Genomic DNA, 14744 nt, shown 5'->3' with positions numbered 1-14744 from the left:
ATTGTTCACAAACCTACGGTACCATCCGGTTAATCCCAAAAATCCCCGGACTTGCCTAAGGTTTTTCGGCGCAGGCCAATTTGTGATCGCCGTCACTTTCTCCGGGTCAGTAGTGATGCCACCGTTCCCGATGATATAGCCCAAATAGTTCACCTTCGTGACACAAAATTTGCTCTTGGAGACATTCAAAGTAAGATTAGCTTTCCGGAACTGCATAGAAATCCTCACCAAAACCTCAAGATGCGACCGGAAATCTTCTGAAACGATGACGAGATCATCCAGATAGCCAAACACGCAATGGCGCAAATCCGGAGGGATGATCTCGTCCATTAGCCTGCACATCGTCTGGGGGGCATTACAGAGCCCGAAAGGCATTACCACAAACTGGTACAGCGGCCTCCCAGGCACTGTAAATGCCGTCAGATGTCTCGATTTCTCGTCCAGGCTAATCTGCCAGAAGGCATCTTTCAAATCCAATTTGGATATAAGATTAGCCTTCGGCAGTCGTGAGAAGATTCCGTCGATATTTGGTAAAGGATAGGCATCCTTTTTAGTAACCGAATTCAATCTCCTTGCATCTAAGCATAATCTTACTTTATGTGGCTTCACCACCAACCTCATTGGGGAGCTCCAAGCTGAGGTGGATGGTTCAATAACCCCCAATTCAAGCATCCTGTCGATTTCACCGAACATCAGTTTCTCGACTGCAGGGGAAACGGGGTAGAAGCGTTGCTTAATGGGAGTAGCATCGCCCACATCAATCGAATGCTTGATTAAGCCGGTCCTCCCAAGGCCCTGAGTCTCGAAGTTCGGGAAGAGATCGATCACCGATTTCAGCTGTCTAAGCTGGCTGTCATCCAGTGGGAACATGTCCTCGCATGATTGCTCAAGTTGGTGCACTATCTTGCAACTCTGCTCGGACGGACCGAAGACCGAAGGGGTTTTAGGAAGACTCTCAGAAGTAAGTAAGTCAACGGAACCAATAATATCGGGAATCAATCCAAAAGTCCTCCAAAAGTCGATTCCTAATATGAGTCTTTGTGAAATGGACGGGATAATGAAGAGTCTAAGTCGTCTCGAGGTCTCCTTAAAAGACACATCAACATCAAGCAGTCCCTTAACATTCTGAATAGAGCCATCTGCAGTCTTCACATGCGACCTACACTTAACGAAATTGGGATGTTTAGAAAAGTCTGTCTTGGCCAAATCCGATCCTATGCAACTTATGCTCGCCCCTGTATCCAAAAGGCCGTATTCTGTATAATCCAAAAAGGAAATCTTGGCATAATATCGCATATCGGATGGGTTCGAAACTATGGCTGATACAAGAAGTTTTCTACAAAATTTACGAGTTCTATGGTAAAATCTAAGACGAGCTGTCGATCGCTTTGGAGCCTTGTTCCGTTCAGGAGATACAGCGAAAATTTCATTTCTCCTCTGGAGGTAATAAGCCCAACGCAAATGGTACGGTAGTCTTGGGTACAAAATCGGGTTATTCCTATCAGGTCTAATATATGATTCAGGTCTTTCCAAAATCTGTATTGGTTTAGACACCAATACTTCCGTCTTATCCGGGTCTATCTGGTGGTTTGGATCCACGTCTTCAACTAATCGACATGTGGACCCATTGACTTCGAGTTTTTTGAATGAACAGGTCTTCTAGCTTTGCAGTCGGGACAGTTAGGTTTATACATATTCTTTGCTCCGCAACCGTAACAAAAAATAGTTCTCTCACACAAACAATCCTGCCAGTGATGTCCAAAGTCGTCACAGTTCCAACACTGGGATTTGACATTCGGCTTGCGAACCGCATCAATATTGAGAACATCGTCCTCAGAACCATCAAAGACTTCTGGGTCCCCAACCTCGGCAACATATCTGCGTGGAGCATTACCAATCATGGGAACTCGTGTGGCCAGGTTTCTCTTCACGTATTCGTCGTTAAGGAAGTTCTCCCTAGTCCGGACCAATTGTCGCAAGTGCGATATGGAATTAATCCTGACGTATAAAAGATCTTGTCGCACTTCTGGACGGAGATTTCGTGGCAAAATGTCGATAAGTTCCTCCTCAGTCATCGGTGTCGAAAGTCTATCCATAATTGCGGCAATAGCCTCGAAGAATGAGTCGAACGTCTCATTTGGTTTCTGCCTCCGATTACGGATTTCTTCCCTAATATCATAGGAAGTCTTCGAATCCTTATACTGGCAACGAATTGCCTCTCTAAAATCATTCCAATTGAGAGAAGTAACCTGTTTGTGGTACCGCCAGTACCACTCTTTGGCCTTACCAGTCAATAATATATTCAAGTTTCTGCAAATGGCTGAAAAGTCGCCATTGAAGTTATCGTTCGTGAGGGACCGAACGCGGTACAAAAATTCGTCGACGTTAAGTCCGGACGGGCTGCCGTCGAACTTTAAATTCCAACTTTGGATAATGGAAGTAACCTTATCCGATGCCATCTGACTGGTACTCGAACTGGTGAGTCTATTCGGTGACAAGTCGAAGAAATTCGCGTCTGCACTACGATGAGTAGATGGCTGACGGGTCATGTCCACATTAGAGGCATTATGCCTCTCCGATGAAGAAGTATGATTTCGAACAGGATTCACATTCGACCTAAGATCCTGAGTAGCATTCGTCCCTTGACCATTAGTCTGAAATTGATTGGGATGCTGTGGTTGAGGAGCGCTAAAAACAGGCATCCTCTGAAGTAGTCGAGTCAAATTTAATTCAATCATGCGATTTATTTCGCCATAATCAATGGAAACCACTGGCGCCGGAACAGCCATGGCTGCAGAATGACCATCTGCCCGGTTGGCATTACGATCAGGTGTAGCCAAGCCATAAGCCTGGTCATTGGAACTAACGTCTAGCTGCGAGGATGGAAGATCAACGAAAATATTCCGATTACTACGGGTATGGTATTGCTTCGTAATTGCACCCCTAGACTTGCCCCTATTACCCAAGGGCTTCATAGCGGGTAAAACCTTCTGTACAATGACTAAAGACCTTAACTCATCCAGCTGGCATGGTCTCTTGCAGACCGGGCAATCAGCTGAGGTAGCTAAGTGGTTCTCGATACATGATCGATGGAATGGGTGTGAACATTCACTGATTATCAGGCAATCCTGCCCCTCTGTCATTGTAACATGGCAGATTTGGCAGGCAGAAGGCTCAACAGTAACTGGTGCCATAGAAGACGCCCCAGGGATCTGTACCGGTGGAGTTCTCTCTAACGACATGTCGGATATTCCCTTCTATAGAAACTAACAATGAGTCCAAAAAAAAAAAATAAAGACAATGTATAATGCGATTCCTTAGCCCTCGGCCAATGCGATGAGAATGTACAAACGGGTTCTATATTTCGAAATTGTCAAACAACTTCATAAATTCAAAAAAATGTTTCCTTATCAAAGATGAGCACCAAACAGTGAGATCTAAAAAGGCAATTATCAAAAGAGTACTAGGTAAAATACAGGGCTATGGAGCATCATATGAAATTAAAAAGGAAGCCGTGGAGGACACACCATTTAAGAGCAGTTGTTCTACTAAGAAGCTCTTCTCCGAAGGACACTGGTCACTAAAATGCAACAAAAAGCAAATTGAGCGAAGTCCTAAATGTCCTACTGGAAATGATAACTAAGTCCTAAGCAGTTTCAATAAAAATGTCATACGAGGCAAACCAGAGTAAGAAAATTCATTGGATGTATTCAAAGTCCGACTGAAAGGGCTAACAAAAACTAATCGGTTGGCTTATTCGAAATAACAATCAAATTGCCAAAAGTCCAGAAAAATTTTGAAAACTATTCAGACAAGAAAAATCATATACCCAATAAAATTTCAAACCCTCGTTTTCAGATGAAATCTAAAAAATCTAAAATTAATATTAGAGCCAAAAAGACAGCGTCATCTTTCGGGCCCCACGTTGGGCGCCAAATATCTGTAATGTACCGGACCAAAAATGGAAGGAAGATGTAGGGTCTATCAAATTTCAACATCCAAGAATAAAGAGAGAAGTAGGACTGCGGGAGCCTTTTTTTCTGCTAGCAACAGTCGGGTGGGGGGTTCGGGTCCTTTCCTCTCAGAATCACTTTCCCATTACAATAAATATTATTTTAGACTCCCTTTTTATTTATGCAACAAACAAAACTACGACGGGCCTATTATGATTAGAGACAAAAAAAAAATTAAAGTATCGGCCCCACTCTAATCATATTTGAATTCAAAAGGGTAAACAAAATGGTACTCTTATATCTGTTTATCTATGGTATTTTTTCCCGGGTGTAATTGGAAAAAAAATCAGCCTCAAAACCCTCACCATCCATTGTTCTGCGGGCTTAAAATTCTGTAGCAGAACCCCTAACATTATCACTCACTTTTTATGGGCTCATCTCTTCAAAAGGAAACATGTATCTTTCAATTCAGCACATTATAATTGATATTTATTAAATTTATAGAAATAAAAATAAAGACCTAACATCTAATAAGAATGAAGTAATTCTGTTAGTTTTTTTTTTTTTTTTTTTTTTTTTATCTTTTTAACAAATTAAACTGATGCTCATCGAACAATTGAAAAGTATTAACTTTGAACATTACTTAATAATAAAAAAAAATGTTTGTTTAAAAATTCAAATTTAACATCCCAGAAGGGGTTAAAAAGACATATGTATCTACTTTAAGAATAATTTGAATAGCAATAGATCAATGAAAATATTTGGGCATTCTAATGCAATGGAGAGACCACAAGGGAGCTAAAGTGTAGGAGGAAAAACAACATTTGCAATTCTCATTGGAGTCATTGTAAGAAAACAACAAATTCATTGGTCACTTGTGCTCTCCCCAAAAAAAAATTAGAATCCACAAAGTAAGCTATCATACAGAGAGCAAATAAGAAGAGCATCAAAGCAAGTATGAATGAAAGCACATACGTGTACGTACATACTTACAAATGTTCACTAATGATAATTAAAAATTTCAAGTTCAAGTTCAAGATCACAATTACAAACTTACCAACAAATCGATGAACATGTTGAAGGCCTCCACATGGGTACGATGTTGCTGTTGCTGTTTTAAATAAAGGGTGTTGATGATAAAGTGATAGAAACTGAACTTGCTGTGATGCCGAAATGCATAATTTACTTAAATTACGTGGATATTAAATTATTCTCTGTAAAATTAATTAGCTTATTATTAAAAGAAAAAAATATATTTTAAAACAGAAATTATTGATACATATCCGTTTAATTGGGTGTGTTTTTTTTCTCTTCTTCCGGGTGTGTAATCAAGGCGCCTTAGCCAATGTCATCTCATGAGAAGACTAAAGTGATTTTAGGGCATCAAATTAAGCCTTCAAATTTTAACCACAAAAGTTAGGCTCCAATTAAATTACTTAAGGTGATTCTGGCTGAGTTTCATAGGTTACCAGGGGATGTAACTCATGTGGCTTTAAATAAATCTTCTCCAAATTATTCCTTGTAAGGAACCTTTAGTGTGCACACCATGTGTGGAAAAAGAATTGCATGGCTTCTAGCCGCAAGAATCACAATGAGTGGCACCGCCAAGTCTTCACAAATTCATATACAAGCTTGGGGCACAAAACGCTGCCAAAGTGACGGTGGGTGGCACGTTATGGGCAATGTCTTCAATAGGGCATAATCTGTCGTCAAATGGGCTGCTCTGATAATGATGACCAGTGTTTCAAATCATGGTATGTGGACTTTAAACGACAGACTGATGGTACTCCATGTGCTGGAGCGGGGCGTCTCAATTGATTAAGTGTGGTGTTCCAATTGACAGAGTGAGGTGCACCAAATAATGAAGTTCAGAGTTTCAAATGATGCAGTCTCAAACTTAAGATGATGGATTTTGGGCACTAAAAGCGTTTGGTTTCCCAGACTCTCCAAGAAATGGGGTTGAGTTGCTGGTTGGGCTTTGTCCACATGTGTTTCACACAATTCCCAATATGCCACGTACTCAACCTAATAAAGGCTAAGTTTTAGACTCACATTTATTGATAATCTTTCTCAATAAAATTCTTACCCCAATTAAATAATAAATTCGTCCGGTCGCAAAATAAAAATAGGCAAGGCAGTGTCTTCGCACTTTTACAGAAAGGCACATTGATTTTAATGATAAATTACAATTTTTCTAATCACTTATTGAAATGTGAAACGATGTGCACTCGATGGAAGATGGCAGAAAAAGGAAGTTTATAGATGCTATGTCATCTAAGACACTTCGCTCTCTCAGATTAGAAAGTTCGAAAATGAATTTGATTGAATGAAACGTCAAAATGTGAGGTATACAAAAATACGACGTCATGAACCCTTCAAGCATGGGATTTTTCGTGGGTGCCATCTCAACACTGTCAGAAATCTGACCATCCAGAAATGTCCTTAAAATACTTCGAACCATATCTAAACCGATTATTTGGATCCCTGGGATCATGGGATATACCATCGTCCACTAACATATATCATATAAAAAAAAATTAAATCCTTATGTGAGCGAAAAAAAAAAAGTACCAAAAGAGAGGGTGCAGGCTACATCTGCCAAGTACATACGTACTAAGTAACCACATAGAATTTGATGGCAAAGTAAATAAAAATCAAAACAATGGACTGTCAACTCTCCCAGCAGCTTCGTTTTGATATCAAATGTAAGGAACTAAAGGGAACAAACTCTCAACCAAAAATAAATGAAGTTATTAAAGATTATTAAAGAAAATTATAGAAAAAAAAAATGAAATTAATTTGTGAAATAAAGACACGATCTGGAATAAATATATGTTCGCTTCCTTGCAAAATTCATGCCTGTTAATTTGTCTGTGATCAGGGTTATGAAAAATGAAATATCTAGTAGACATCCACTACAACCTCGAAATATGCGTCTAAGACCCCATTAAGTAGATATATTCTTGATCGTCGTGACATTTTAAGTCGAACTAGCCATGTCCGTCCGTCTGTCTGTCGAAAGCACGCTAACTTTTGAAGCAGTAGAGCTAGCCGCTTGTAATTTTGCAGAAATACTTATTGTTGGTGTAGGTCGGTTGGGATTGTAAATGGGCCAAATCGGTCCAGGTTTTGATATAGCTGCCATATAAACCGATCTTGGTATGGCCATATAAACCGAAGTATGGTTCAAATCGGTACATGTTTTGATATAGCTGCCATATAAACCGATCTTGGGTCTTAACTTCTTGAGCCTCTAGAGGGCGTATTTCTCGCCCGATTTGACTGAAATTTTGCACGTGGTGTTTTGATATCACTTCTAACAACTGTGGGAAGTATGGTTCACGTCGGTGCATAACCTGATACAGCTGCCATATAAACCGATCTTGGGCTTTGATTTCTTGAGCTTTTAGAAGGCGCAATTCCTTTCCGATTTGACTGTAATTTTGTACGTGGTCTTTTGGTATCAGTTCCAACATTTATGCAAGATATGGTCCAAATCTGTCCATACCCTGATATAGCAGCCATATAAACCGATCTGGGATCTTGAGTTGTTGAGACTCTAGAGAGCGCAATTCTCGTCCGATTTGGCACAGATTTTGTACAACGGCTTCTCCGATGGCCTTCAACATACGTGTACAATATGGTTTAAATCGATCTATAGCTTGACACAGCTCTCATATAAACCGATCTCCCGATTTTGCTTCTTGAGCCCCGAGTCGGACTATAACTTGATATAGCTCCTCCTCCTCCTCCGTTCATATTCTTTATTCTTTCTTTGCCTAGAAAGAGATACTGCGCAAAGAACTCGACAGATGCGATCCATGGTGGAGGGTATATAAGATTCGGCCCGGCCGAACTTAGCACGCTCCTACTTGTTTTTAAGCTGGTCACCTTTGTGTGACCAAGAATTAAAAGAATCCTAAACTCAAGGATATTACCACTTTTATGAGCCCCTCTAAAAAAAATAAAACTTTTCCTCTGCACATTTAAGACTTAAGCATTTGCATTTACACCTGAAACCTTAAATAAACATCAACTTTTATGAGCCTTAACTTTAATATCCCCTATAAACGTTTCAAGCAGCCGTCTGCCTTGGCGTTGTGTTGGAAAAAAATGGAAAATTTAACTAAACAAGCTTTATTTGCAGCTATTAATCTGTCATCAAACACGGGTTTTGATTTTCATGGCAGGCATGGGGAATTTAAATTTCTCTCCTCCTCCGCCTCAAAGAGCAGCAAATGCTTTTTATTTTATTATGTGCATTGCATGTCTTGTTAAGGGCAATTTATGTATTAAAGATGATTATCGTTAAATCAAAATGTAATATTACAGAGGAGCAAGTGCTTTAAGAGACCACCGCCAGCAACAACAATAACAACCAGGCAGCCATTATGCCATAAGAATGCTTAAGGACTTGGATGATGGTCTGTCTAAGTCGTAGTGGGCTTAGATAAACAGAGCATTGGCAGATATGGTATTGCTGGATATTATCGTTTCCCAGAGATTTAAGCCAAGGCCAACAATGGCTATGCACAAACTCCGTTTCAAGGATCGGAAAAGAAAACAAGAAGAGACTTGTGGCTGCTGAGAAAACATTTGGCTAAAAAAAGAAACGAAACCTACACTTCCACACACATTTGTCACGCTTGGCAAATATTTTTTTTTTTTTATTTTTCCACATGCGTGTGTGCCTGTGTGGGGTAGACTTTTTTCTCACGCCTTTTCGAAAGATATTTTCCCTTAACAAGTTTTTTGCGTTTTCCACTTCCAACCAGCACGACATAAATAATCAAGACAATTATCGTTTTCATCATTTTCGACTTCTCACTCCATGGCTTCACCCACAAACAAGGATACACTAAATAAGTAAAACTTTAGCTTTTGGTCCTTATTTTCCTTGAGACAAAATACCCCAACCAACAACAAGAACAACATTGTCAGATATGAAATATTCTTTGTGATGGCCATCAAAGAACCCAAGAAACAGAAGTGCTCTCAAAAAATGGCATGAATAACTAGAATTATTTCCGCCAACATTTCCTGAGTAAGGCTACCAAAATAAATGTTATGTGTTACGAACATTTCTTGGCCACCAAAAAAAAGAGAAAATTACTTTAAATTACGACATTCAAAATGAAAAGACTTTTTTTTAGAATTGCCCAAGCAATTTTAGGTGTGATAAGTTTTGAGGTTTCCTTGCAGCCTTAGTATGTGGTCGAATACAAACGAAGGAGCCAGAATAGGACAATTTAAAAAGTTCATAAAAATCATTGAAAATATCACCAACCTTAAAATACATTACTCTTTATTTATTTAGTTGCCATTGGAAGCTTACCTGAAATTAGAAAAAAATATAAATAGGTTTTGAAAAACGTATATATTTCATATTTTTAAATATAAAAAGTAAAAAGGCGTAAAGTTCGGCCGGTCCGAACTTTACTTCATATCAGCAAGATATTCTCATGATATCTAATTTAGGGGTCTTTTTGGTGTGAGGTGTTCCCCCAGACACTTGGCCCTGAAAAAATATCAGCGTCGTGCTCTTGTCTCAAGTACCATTTATTAAAACCCCATATTGCCATTGGCAATATAACGCCAAAATTGGTTATCAAACTCGTTTTCTAATCTCAAATACCTTTCATTTGAACCACATATTGGCATGGTCGAAAAATTATTTCCCTTTGGGCGGTTTTTTGGGGAAGGGGTGATGCCCTAAATATTGGGTTGCCCAAAAAGTAATTGCGGATTTTTTAAAAGAAAGTAAATGCATTTTTAATAAAACTTAGAATGAACTTTAATCAAATATACTTTTTTTACACTTTTTTTTCTAAAGCAAGCTAAAAGTAACAGCTGATAACTGACAGAAGAAGGAATGCAATTACAGAGTCACAAGCTGTGAAAAAATTTGTCAACGCCGACTATATGAAAAATCCGCAATTACTTTTTGGGCAACCCAATACATGGTCCTACATTTGGATATCAAATTCGTATTCTACTCCCAAATACTTTTATTTGAGCACCATATTGCGACGGTCAGTAAAAAATTGCTGTTTGTGGAGTATTTTGGGTAAAGGGTAGACCCCCAGAAAGTTGGTCCCGGAAGTGGGTATCAATTCTTGCTCTACCCCCAATACCTTTCATTTAAGCCCACATTGACATGGAAGGTAAATATGCCCGATTTAGGGATGTTTTGGGGATTGGGTTGGTTCCCCAAACACTAAGCCCGGAAAATATATCAGCAACGTGCTCTATTCTCATATATCTATACATTATTTATTTGAACCCCATGTTGCCATTGGCCTCAAAATTGGGTATCAAATTCGGTTTCTAATCTCATTTAAACTCCTTATTGCAATAGTCAGCAAATATGTCCGGATTGGGGTATTGGCCCTAAAAACTATGAATATTTAGTCCCACTCTCTTTAAGACCCAAATTCTCTTGGTGAGCAAATACGTCCTATTTGGGGATTGTTATGGTGGTGGGACGTCCCCTAGACAGTTAATCCCTAATGTTGATATCAGATACGTGGTCTACTCCAACATTCCTTTAATTTGAGCACCATATTTCCATAGTCGGCAAACATGACCGGCTTGGGGCATGGGCGGCCACTCAGTGAGTTGGCCTTGAAAATATATATCGGATTCGTGTTCCACTCTAAAAACCCTCTTAATTGAGCCTCATATTGCAATAGTCAGAAAATACTTACTTTTTGGGTGGTGTTGTGGGGATGGCGTGGCCCCGTAGACACTTTTCCCGAATATTGATATCAAAGTCGTGCTTTATTCCCAAAGACCTTTCATTTGAGCCCCATATTGCTATGGTCGAAAATTTGTTTGTTTTGATGAGAGGCGGCCCCCAACTACTTGGTGCCATATTTGGATATCAGATTCGTATTCTACATTCAAATACCTTTTATTTAAGCCCCATATTCACATGGACAGTAAATAAGTCCAGTTTGAGGGGTGTTTTGGGGAAGGGGTCCACCCTCCCAGAAACGTGTTCCCACATTTGGATATCAGATTTGTATTCTACTCGCAAATACCTTTCATTTGAGTCCCATATTGCCATGGTCGGTAAATATGTCCAATTTAGGGGTGTTTTGGGGCTTGGTGTGGTCCCCCTAGCACTTGGTCCGACAATTGGATATCAGATACGTTTTCTCATCCTAAATACCTTTCATTTGAGTCCCATATTGTCGTGATTGGTCAAAATATATGTTTGGCAGGTTTTAGGATGGGGCGGCCCCCATACGTATACCATCCGAAATTTGGATACCAAATTTTTATTTTTAGGGTACTATATGAGAGCACATAAAATTTCGCTTAAATCGCACCACCCATCTCCGAGATCTGGCGTTTCTGAAAATTAGGGTAAGGGGAGGGTCCGCCCCCCCCCCTTCAGATTTCAAGAAATTTAGTACCCTATTTTCACCATGGGGTCATTATGCATCATCTGTAAAAATTTCAAGAAAATCGGTTCAGTCGTTTCTGAGTCTATAAGCAATACACAAACATACAAACAAACAAACAAACAAATTTACAAACAAACACAAATTGATTTTTATATATAAGATTTGCTGAAACGATTTTCTTAAAATTTTCATAGATTGTGTACGTTTGTCCGGAAGGAATCATAGGCTATATAATTTGTTGATATCAGTTGGAGGCGGACCCTCCCCCTTACCCAAAAAACGCTACCCATTTCCGAAAGTGGGCCGAATGGCACAATAAGGGTATCAAAAATAAGGTATTGGAGACCAGAAAACGAATATGGTATTAAAATTTGGGTCCAAGTTCAAAGTGCCGGTGGCCGCCCGATTCCGATTCAAGTTTAAACTTAATGATAAGGGACCTTTTTTAAAGCAGAGTCCGAACGGCGTCCCGCAGAGCGACACCTCTTTGGGAAAAACTTTTTTAATGACCATGCTTGACATTGTACCTCGCAAATGTCGCCAATATTAAGAAGGGATAACCCCCGCTTTGTCCGATGTTCTCGCCAGGATTCGAACGCGTTCAGCGTCATAGGCTATAATGGCGCGAATTTGATATCTGCATTCAGAGCGAACTGTCTCCACCCTAAAAAGATATTAGAGAGTTAAAGAAGGCGCAGCGGAGCGGGCCCGGATCGGCTAGTATATACATATATGGGAGTCACATCTAAATCTGTACCTATTTTGACCAAACTTCTTAGATATTTTGGAAGAATCGAGGAAGTCGTTGTGCACAATTTTGGCAAAATTGGTCAATAAATGCGATTGCAGTTGCTCTAGAAGTGAAAATCGGGCGATATACATATATGGCAGCAATATTTAATCTGAATCGATTACCATGAAATTCACAAGAATTATTGAGAGTCATAAAAAAATCAATTCTGCAAAATTTCGATCAATTAAAATATGAGCACTTTACTGCAATATTTCTTAAGATCGGACAAACATATATATGGGAGCTATATCTAAATCTGTACCGATTTATATGATGTCGAGGGTCCAAAAAAGATCCTTCCTCCCAAAGTGATTCTGAGTCGATCGGTAAACTTATGAATGGGTCTATCTCTCTTCCTTCTGGGTGTTACAAAAAAATGCACTAAGTTATAATACCCTGTACCACAGTAGTGGTGTAGGGTATAATTACAAGGTTCCTTTCGATATTTCAATAGGTGTTCAAACTTAAAGTCTGAATAGATTATGACAAAGGCTCTATTTATTAAAAGTGATATGTAGAATGGGTGGTGTAGGGGATTATATAGTCGACTCCGCCCGACTTTAGCCTTTCCTTACTGTTTTTTTTTTTTTTTTTTTGTTGTCAATTATAAGCCATAAAGCACGCTTATATCTAATGATCATTAACAACCATGAACCATATTACGGCCCTAATTGAATATTGCTAGAAAATACAAATCTAAAGCAATTTTGTGGTCCGAATTAACAATTTACACAGAGGTAGACTTCATAGTTCACAAAAGACCAATAATTGCTTTCAAGCCAAAAGCACTATTTAACAAAAACAAGGTTTCTCAATGTCTTTAAAAACGTTACTCTTATTAAGAATAGTAGCCTTCACAAAAATAATGACTTCCCATGCTACAAAATTTTGCAAAGGAGAAATTCAATCCCTCAAACAATATGTGCCATTCGCCAGAAAACAATCTCAAGAATTCATTTCCAATGTGGTAGGTCGATATCCTATATGCACCTCTCCTGAGAAACTTTTCTGAAAAAGCATTCTATCAAGTTGTGTATTGTCATTTTGTAGCAAAGTCCCTCTAAGCTTTGCATAAGTCCTTTTAATGGAATTTCTGCAAGCGATACTAAAACTGTTGGCAAACATAACAAAAGGCCATAAACTATTTGGTCTCGATGCTTTTGAGGAGAGCAAAGGACAAAGACGTGGCATAAAGTTTTGCATGAACGACATAGAAAGTTTTACAACATCATCTTTGGGGGAGAAAAAAAACAACATGATCATCAACGTCGTCACAGTCAACATCAGAATCATCATAATTATCTTGAGCGTTTCATTTAGTTGAGGGCTTTAACCAAAAATGTCCCATATGCAAGATGGAAGTGACATATATTGGCATAAAAGCTAGAGCAGATGCTGTTGTAGTCACTACAAGTGAAAGCCAACAATTTGTGGAAATTGTGGAAAGCAAAGAATATGAGAGGAGAGTAAATGCTGCGTCAAATACGAGTCTCATGTTAAGTAGATTCCTGTATAAGCACACACAGAGAAAACAACAAGGAAACACAACATTCATAAAGTAATATAAAATAACAACTACAATAACAATAATAATATCAAGCATGAAAACCAAATTTGTATGAAGATTTTTCTTACGTTCTACCCCCTTCCACCAGCCTAGTCTGCATTTTCTCGCTCACTGCCATCGCTGCTGCTTGGTGATGACATGAATGTTACTACCACCGCCTGGTTTCATGCTGTGGTCTCAAGGCTTTGAGACTTCTGAAATTTCAACTTTAGTACTTAAACGCTTTTCGCATAGTGGCTTCTTTTAAGCGCGGAAGATCGGAAGAAAGCCCTTAAGCATTTCCATTACGATGTTAAATTCAATGTCATTTACATGCTAAGTACGCACAGCGCACATGGCCCGCAGCCAACCATGCGAATATTTTGTCAGGCAATGCATATGCATGTGGAAAATATGTTCAGCGGGTTATCCAAGAAGTTTGGAAGAAAAACAAAACAGAGGAACGACACCAACAAATGTGAGAAAAAAAACCAATGAAACCACCTTGGATATATATCTTATCCAGATGTTGTGCAATTTGGATGAAAATGTTCCTCTTCCAGAACCTAAGACTGAAATATTGGAAGATATATCGGCCAAAAATGACGAGGGGTCCAAAACAACTCACTTTTCCACATTTTGTCGATATCAGGCAAATTAAACACATTTTAGACACTAAATCAGGATATAGGTCTATATGGCAGATATATCAAAATAGGGTCAGATCTTAACTATTTTCAGCATCTATTTCAGGGGATATTTGTGCAAAAATTCAGCTTCTTAGCCTCAAGTGCTACCAACATCTACGTCCCCAGATGAATGATGACATTTACAGATTCGCCTATATGCATACACCACCAAATGGCGCGTCCTATTCCTTTCTAGATTTTGAAGGATTAATAAGCTTCTACCGGCAAACTTTTTAGGCCACCATAGCGCAAAGGTTACCATTTCCGCCATAGGCCGATTATTCTCCTCTCAACAATATTCTCTCTTCAAAGAAATGAGAACCTAACAAGTAAAAGCGTGCAAAGTTCGGC

The sequence above is a fragment of the Stomoxys calcitrans genome, chromosome 5, assembly GCF_963082655.1.
Source record: "Stomoxys calcitrans chromosome 5, idStoCalc2.1, whole genome shotgun sequence".
Lineage (NCBI taxonomy): Eukaryota > Metazoa > Arthropoda > Insecta > Diptera > Muscidae > Stomoxys > Stomoxys calcitrans.
This window is presented reverse-complemented; position numbering follows the sequence as displayed.